This window comes from Stomoxys calcitrans, chromosome 5, assembly GCF_963082655.1.
Source record: "Stomoxys calcitrans chromosome 5, idStoCalc2.1, whole genome shotgun sequence".
In the NCBI taxonomy this organism is placed as follows: domain Eukaryota; kingdom Metazoa; phylum Arthropoda; class Insecta; order Diptera; family Muscidae; genus Stomoxys; species Stomoxys calcitrans.
In genome coordinates this window covers 12,023,508-12,032,371 of record NC_081556.1, presented here as the reverse complement: position 1 = coordinate 12,032,371, position 8,864 = coordinate 12,023,508, and positions in this window count along the sequence as shown.

The window sequence follows — 8,864 nt, the reverse complement described above, 5'->3', positions numbered from 1 at the left end:
CCTGGATTCCGTAGAGACTCCTATTACTCTTGTCATTCTGGAATTTTGTGGAGGACTGAATTGACTGACTGGAGCATATTCTTAACGGTGAGTTTTTTCATTCTGTCTTATGCCTTATTTTCGTTTTTTGTTCTTTTTTTGGAGGGGGAGCGTCCCACCCAAAACCCCCTTCAAGCGGGCACATAGACCGTTCAGGGTAATATGGATCTCAAACGAAAGCAACTTGTGAGTAGACTAAGAATATGACATCAAAATTTTTGCTCTAGTATGCCATTACCAAAATTTCGACCCTACAGGCATCCAAAGGAGAACACAATGTTGTCTTCAAAAATTTTTTTGATTGAAAAACTAGTCGAATTTTAGATTTTCAAAGAAAATTTCGACTCAAGCTACATTACCGAGTAGGAGTTAGAGACGGTTGATCGCCTGTTGTGTCACTGCCCCGCCATTGCGAGGAGAAGACACGGAATAAAGGGTGAACATCCTCTTCTTAGCCTGGATTCCCTCGGGCTCCTATTACTCTTGTCATTCTGAAATTTTGTGGAGGACTGAATTGACTGACTGACCAGTACTCTCGACGATTAGCTTTTTTTCTTGACGGTAAGTTTTTTCTTCTTGTTATTTTCGTTTTTTGTCCTTTTTTTGGAGGGGGAGCGTCCCACTCAAAACCCCCTTTTGGGCGGGCACATAGACTGTTCAGGGTAATATGGATCTCAAACGAAAGCAACTTGTGAGTAGAATGAGAATATGGGACTAAAATTTGTGATCTAGTATCTGGGGTCACGCCATCCCCAAAATTTCGACCCTACATCCATCCAGTGATAAACACAATGTTGTCTTGAAAATTTGGTTTTTTGATTGAAAAATTAGTCGAATTTTAGATTTTCAAAGAAAATTTCGACTCAAGCTACATTACCGAGTAGGAGTTAGAGACGGTCGATCACCTGTTGTGTCACTGTCCCCCCATTACTAGAAGAAGACACAGAATAGTGGGTGAACATCCTTTTCTTAGCCTGGATTCCCTAGAGACTCCTATTACTCTTGTCATTCTGGAATTTTGTGGAGGACTGAATTGACTGACTGGAGCATATTCTCGACGGTGAGTTTTGTCTTCCTGTCTTATGCCTTATTTGCGTTTTTTGTCCTTTTTTTGGAGGGGGAACGTCCCACCCAAAACCCCCTTCGGGCGGGCACATAGACCGTTCAGGGTAATATGGATCTCAAACGGAAGCAACTTGTGAGTAGATTAAGAATATGGGATCAAAATTTGTACTCTAGTACTTGGGGTCACGCCATCCCCATAATTTCGACCATACGGGCATCTAGTGGTAAACACAAAGTTGTCTCGGAAATTTGGTTTCTAATTGCGGAATTAGTCGAATTTTTATTTATCCAAGGATATTCCGACTCAAGTAACAGTGATGAGGAGGAGTTGGAGACGGTCGAGCACATGTTGTATCTGAATCGCAATTGCAAGGAGAAGACACAGAATAATGGGAGAATATCTCTTTCCTATCATGGACTCCCCACAGGTTCTTAGCCCTCTTCTCATTCTAGAATTCTGTAGGGGCCTTAATTGGATGACTGAAAAAAACTCTCAAGGGTGAATTTTTCTTCTTTTTTCACGTTTCATTTTATGTTTTCTTCCCATATTTGATGTCTTGTATCGATCTGTGGTATATGTTTATAAAATATTCCTTCATCTTCTTTTCTTGTACTGAGGTGGTTTTTGCGATGGGCTACCAGAAATGGGTTGAGGACCAACCCATGGAAGACGGAGCTGGTGCTCTTCACGCGTAGATATAAGATACCGGAGTTCAGACTCCCGTCATTGGACAGGGTCACCCTGCGGCTATCGAAGTAGGCGAAGTTCCTAGGCATAGTCCTCCATTCGAAACTGTCCTGGACGAGGAACACCGAGGAAAGAAGCCGTAAGGCGCTGCGCGCTTTTAACTCCTGCAGGAGGATGTTCGGTAGGAAGAGGGGGTGTAACTCCCAAGATGATTTATTGGATGTATACAGCCATCGTAATACCAGTACTGCCCTATGGAGCACTGGTATGGTGGAATGCCGTAGAGAAGAGGACGAGTGCGAGGGAGTTTGAGAAGGTCCAAAGACTGGCCTGCGTCGGAGTCACAGGGGCACTGAGATTCGCACCGCAGGCAGGCCTGGAGGGGATGCTGGATCCGCAGCCCATTGGGACCTATATTCGAAACTGCGCCGCCAGGGTATCGCTTAGGCTGAGGGAGTTCGGCATGCTGAAGTAGGATGGTTGCGGCCACAGTTCGATTTTGGGTGTTATGAATGCGGAGGGAAGACTGAGGAGAATCTCCCACTACCTGGCACCAGTGCCGACTGGAGTGAGGGTATTCGCGATTCGATTTTCTGAGAGGGACGAATGGAGGGCGAATAATGCGCTTGAGGAGAATGAGACCTCGATCTACACAGATGCCTCCAAGAAGGAGTCAGGGACTGAATTAGGGGTCTACTCGGATGTACTCAATATCAGTATGTCTCAGAGACTTCCGGACGAGTGTACGGTCTTTCAGGCAGAGGTCTGTGCCATTGCAGTGGCCGCAAGAGAAATTCTGGCAAGAAACTTACCGCCCTCGAGACTCTGAATTTATGTGGTCAGTATGGCGGTGCTCAAGGCCTTGGGATCGAGATGCGTGGCGGATTGTTTGGAGTCTCTGGATAGGCTTTGGGCCCACGATGTGACGCTGACATGTGTTCCTGGGCATTAGGGGATTCTCGGAAATGAGCGGACGGACGAGTGCGCCAGGAGGGGTTCGTCTGCGCCAGGCGGAACAGCCATCAGTCTTGCTTACATGGCATTTGTCGAGCTACTGAACACAGTAGAGGGGATGGCCAGGGCGGCGTCGGTGGCGAGGTGGCACACGGTAGATGGTTGCGGGACTGCGAAGGCACTGTGGCCGGTCATCGACCGGAGGAGGACGAGGGAGTTGCTGGCGTTCGATAAGAAGTCGATGAGTAATTTGATAGGGGTCATAACCGGATAGCGGCGCGCATGGGAATACCGCACAATGACTTCTGTAGGAGTTGCCTCGATGAGGATGAGGAGCAGGAAACTATTGAGCACTTGCTGTGTTTCTGTCTGGGTTTGCAGAGACGTAGGCTCTCCTTTCTGGGAAGCCGTTTCTTCTGTGATCTGGGTGAACTTGCGAACGTACCTCTGGTATCTCTGCTGAGGTTTGTTGAGGGAACAGAATGGTCCCGACGGGGGGAGCCACAGGCTCCGGCATAGGTAGGTCCGTGCTTGAGTAGGGAAGGGCGGTTCTTCACTTCCCGCTCGTGTTTCTCCGACCCCCCTGCCTTTATCTTTTACTCGTGTATAATCTCTAGTAAGAACATTTTTTGTTCTTCCCTTTTTCTCTCTAGGCTACCACAATGGGCCAAACTGACCTCCGAGTGAACTCACCTTTGGTGGGCGACCCATTCAACCTAACCTAAGTCGAATTTTGACAACATTTGTATTAAAATCGAATTTTGCAAAAATTTTCCTAAAAAAGGATTTTTTTTTCTTCGCTCGTTCAGCTCGTTAAAAGAGAAATAAAAATAAGAAATATGGGATGAAAATTACCTTAACAGGCAAATAAACTTAAAAATTATTTAAATTGTTTTTTGAAAAAATTAAAAATTTTTTTTTTTTTTTTTTTAAAAAAATTTTCAAATTTTACCTTAAAATTACCTTAACAGGCAAATAAACTTAAAAATTATTTAAATTGTTTTTTGAAAAAATTTTCAAATTTTTTTTTTTTTTTTTTTTTGAAAAAAATTTTAAAATTTTTTTTTTTTTAAAATTTTCAAATTTTTTTTTTTGAAAAAAATTTTCAAAATTTTTTTTTTTTTGAAAAAAATTTTAATTTTTTTTTTAGAAAAAAACTTTTTCATTTAGTTTTTATTCAATTTCCCTAAATTTTTTCTTTGAAAATCAAATTTTAACAAAAAGTCTTTTCTCAAAGTTAAGGAGAAGGCCTTTTGTCCTTAAGGCCCCCACATATCCTTTGGAAAATTTCCATCTTTGAGGCGTTTCAACCTTCCATGAGGACATCTCAATTTGAAAATTTTTCTTGGCAAAATGCCAACCACAATACAATTCAGCAATAATCCTTTCGAATTTATTTTTGAGTATTTCACTTGTAGAGGAATTCTTAAGTGCTACTACAAACACTAAAACGGTAAATATATTGAAAGTGAATTCTTGGAGGCCAAAACTTATTTTAGACAAAAAAAAAAAAAAACTCCCACTCGAAAAATAAAAATATCCATATTTGGTTTTATTTTAAGGGGACTAACGAAAACTAAAACATGTTCTTTGCTACTAAATTAACATATAAATTGGAATTGCTGCTTATTTTGGTTTATTGAGGTACTGGCTCGAAGTGGATTAGCCTCCAAGGAAGGGCAATGAGCATATGGATGCATAGATGAATGGATGGATGAATGCTGTGTGCAAAAGTATTTGAGCATCTCATAATCGTTGTCTAGAGCACTCATGGGTGCCATAAAATTTCACACTAGAAGTGTTTTGCATTAAATCTAGAGCACCAACTACAAGGACATACCAGAGGGAAGAAACGAAAAAAAAAAAACTTAGCGAAGTCAAAAAAAAAAATCAAACCAAATGCAAATGATGGAAGGCAATACAAAGAAGCCAAAAAAATCAGAAGATACTAGAAGCTGACTCTGTTACATAATCGTAATTCATTGAAGTCCCTCTCACTCACCCCCCTGTCCTTAGCAAACCAAGAGCTGTGGTATCTGTGTAACGATATCTAAATGGTTTTACGATAATTACATGAGCTGCTCATGGAGCATAGCATATTAAACACATCGTTTCCCTGTTACGCAATTTGATTTTCAGGCTTCTGGAACTCCTCCCCCTTGCCAATTCCTTCCAACTGTCACCCTCAACTCCTGTTCTTTTGCTGTCAAAAGATTTACGTTAAATTTTAATATGTATAATTTTTTCTAATCATTTTATGTTTCATGCTTTGTCTTATCCTGCAACCATTAAAATTAGCTTTGAGACTGTGCTTCACTCATTCATGACATCCAAATTTGGAAAAAAAAACTTGGCATTTCGTTGCCTTGGGTGTAGTGACAATGGGATTTAAGGATTTTTTTTTCAGCAGATATTTGCCTTTTTTGGCTTCAGTACCAAGGAAAAATATTTCAGCTTGTCAGAAATAAAGTAAATTTCAATGTTTTGTCAATACTTCCAATCAATCATATTGAATTATCGCCCAAAACTGATTTAGAACAGTTAGAACCCAGAAAGAACCAAATCCTTGGCAACAACAAAGGAATTTGTATTTTGAGAACAAAATTTGATTTGTTAAATCCTCCCCCATTTTCATTTGTCATTTACATTTCAATATGCCTTCATTTGTCATATTCCATTTGTGGGCTTTAAAACTTGCATATCCTTCTCCTCCCACTACTCTCCTTCAGGTTATTTTTCGAACAAACACTCGCAAGGACATTAGATTGTCAAAATATATTTGAGTAAAACCTTTTTTAGATAAAAACAAAACTTCAAAAAGTGACACCTTCACTTGCTGGTGACACTTTGAGCACCTGTCCATCGTTTACAAAGGCATGGGTAAACCCCAAAAAGCCTTAAAAGGGGAAAAAGTTGGAATTGCATAGAAAAAAAAAATATTTACTGGCACATACATAGCAAATAAAAAAAATTAAAAAAAAAAATATAAGACATATAGAAGGAAAATTTTCAGAATATCTGAACATTAAAAAATTAGAGAAAAATATATTTTAGAAAAAAATTTGATAAATTTTAATGCCATATTAATATTATACTCTCTATTAACATTAATTTATAACCCACATTGCCCTAATCGGTCTACATGTTCGCTCTATGAGAGTTTTGGGTTGGACGTTCCTCCCAGTCACACTGTGGAAGACGAGAAAATAATTACCATAAAAGAAAATAGAATTTTCAAAAACAATTTTGAAAAAAAAAATTAAAAAATAGTTTTTAAAAAAATGTCAAAATTTTCGATGATACCACTTTGGACTAGTTTTAAAGAATGGGACGGCCGCTTATTGTTTGAACGCGAAAATGCCCTTCGTTTGAGACCCATAACAAAATTCAACAAATTTTCCAATTATAAATTAAATGTCGCCAACATTATAACGCTACTCATCTCCTAACATGCCCCCATGTACAAGTTTTTGAGCATAGGGCTACCCCTTGTTGCTTGAACCCAAATTTTAAAACCATATTCTTATTCTACTCTCAAATACCTTTCATTTGAGACCCATATTGTCTATATAGATGTATATGCCCGCTCAATGGGGGTTTGGGGTAGGGCGTTCCCCTCAATCAATACATGGAACACAACAAAATAATTATCAGAAATACAAAGTAAATTTTTTAAAAATAAAATTCAATAAATTCTCCATACTAAAATGATGTTCAGGCAAAATTTTCGATGATATCAATTAAGGTCTCTCTATATGCCCCCATGGGCAAGATTTTGGGCATAGGGCTACCCCTTGTTGCTTGAACCCAAATTTTAAAACCATATTCTTCTTGTACTCTCAAATACCTTTTATTTGAGATCCATATTGTCTATGTCGATGTATATGCCCGCTCAATGGGGGTTTGGGGTAGGGCGTTCCCCTCAATCAATACATGGAACACAATAAAATAATTATCAGAAAAACAAAGTACATTTTTTAAAAATAAAATCTAATAAATTCTGAAATTTTCAACTACAATGAATTTCAGGTAAAATTTTCGATGATACCAATTAAGGTCTCTCTATATGCCCCCATGGGCAAGTTTTTGGGCATAGGGCTACCCCTTGTTGCTTGAACCCAAATTTTAAAACCAAATTCTTAATGTACTCTCAAATACCTTTCATTTGAGACCCATATTGTCTATGTCGATGTATATGCTCGCTCAATGGGGGTTTGGAGTAGGGCGTTCCCCTCAATCAATACATGGAATACAACAAAATAATTATCAAAAAAACAAAGTAGATTTTTAAAAATAAAGTTCAATCATTTCTCCATACTAAAATGAAGTTCAGGCAAAATTTTCGATGATACCAATTAAGGTCCCTCTATATGCCCCCATGGGCTAGTTTTTGGGCATAGGGCTACCCCTTGTAGCTTGAACCCAAATTTTCATAGCATGGGATTGCCCCTTGTTTCTTGAATCCAAATTTGCATGCCAAATTCTTATTCTACTCTCAACTACCTTTAATTTGAGACCTATATTGCCCAAGTTGGTCTGCGCCGGGCGGACCAGTCATCAGTCTTGCTTACATGGCATTTGTCGAGCTACTGAACACAGTAGAGGGGATGGCCAGGGCGGCGTCGGTGGCACACGGTAGATGTTTGCCGGACTGCGAAGGCACTATGGCCGGTCATCGACCGGATGAGGACGAGGGAGTTGCTGGCGTTCGATAAGAAGTCGATGAGTACTTTGACAGGGGTCATAACCGGACACCGTGCCATTGGCAGCATGGCGGCGCGCATGGGGTTACCGCACAATGACTTCTGTAGGAGTTGCCTCGATGAGGATGAGGAGCAGGAGACTATTGAGCACTTGCTGTATTCCTATCCGGGTCTTCAGAGACGTAGGCTCTCCTTTCTGCGGAGCCGTTTCTTCTGTGATCTGGGTGAACTTGGGAACGTACCTCTGATATCTCTCCTGAGGTTTGTTGAGGGAACAGGATGGTTTCGACGGGAGTGCCACAGGCTCCGGCGTAGGTAGGTCCGTGCTTGAGTAGGGAAAGGCGGTTCTTCACTTTCCGCTCGTGTTTCTCCACCCCTCGTGCCTTTTTCTTTTATTCGTGTATAACCTCTAGTAAAAACATTTTTTGTTCTTCCCTTTCTCTCTCTAGGGTACCACAATGGGCCAAACTGATCTCCGAGTGAACTCTCCTTTGGTGGGCGACCCATTCAACCTAACTAACCTAATCGGATTTTAACAACATTTTTATTAAAATCGAATTTTGCAAAAATTTTCTTTAAAAAGTTTTTTTTCCTCTTCGCTCATTAAGCTCGTCTCAAAAGAGAAATAAAACTGAGAATTATGGGATGAAAATTACCTTGACAGGCAAAAAAAACTTAAGAATTATTTAAATTGTTTTTTGAAAAAATTTAAAAAAATTTTTTTTTTTTTGAAAAAAATTTTCAAATTTTTTTTTTGAAAAAAATTTTCAAATTTTTTTTTTTGAAAAAAATTTTCAATTTTTTTTTTTGAAAAAAAATTTTTCATTTAGTTTTTATTTAATTTCCCTAAATTTTTTTTTATGCCCGCTCAATGGGGGTTCAGGGTGGGGTATTCCCCTTATACACTATGGAACACCAAACATAATGACCAGAAAAATTAAATGGAATTCTCAAAATTTATTTTGAAATTTTCAACTTCAAGCTAATTTTATAAAAAAAAAATTCAAATTTTCTATAATACCACAGCCGATCTCTCTACAAGCCCTCATCGGTACGTTTTTGGGAATGGGGCTACTCCTTGTTGCTTGAACCCAAATTTTCATACCATCATTTTATTCTACTCTCAAAGACCTTTCACTTGAGACCCATATTGTCTTCATTGGTGTATATGCCCGCTCAAAGGGGGTTTGGGGTAGGGCGTCCCCCCAATCACTCTATGGAACATTTCAAAATATTTATGAGAAAAACTAAGTGAATTATTGCAAAATAAAATTTAATAAATTTTTCTAAAAGAGAAATAACGTTCGGCTAACTTTTCGATAATACCAATTTAGATCTCTTAATACGCCCTCATAAGCAAGTTTTTTTGGTAATGGGGCTCTCCTTTGTTGTTTGAACCCAAATTTGCATGCCTT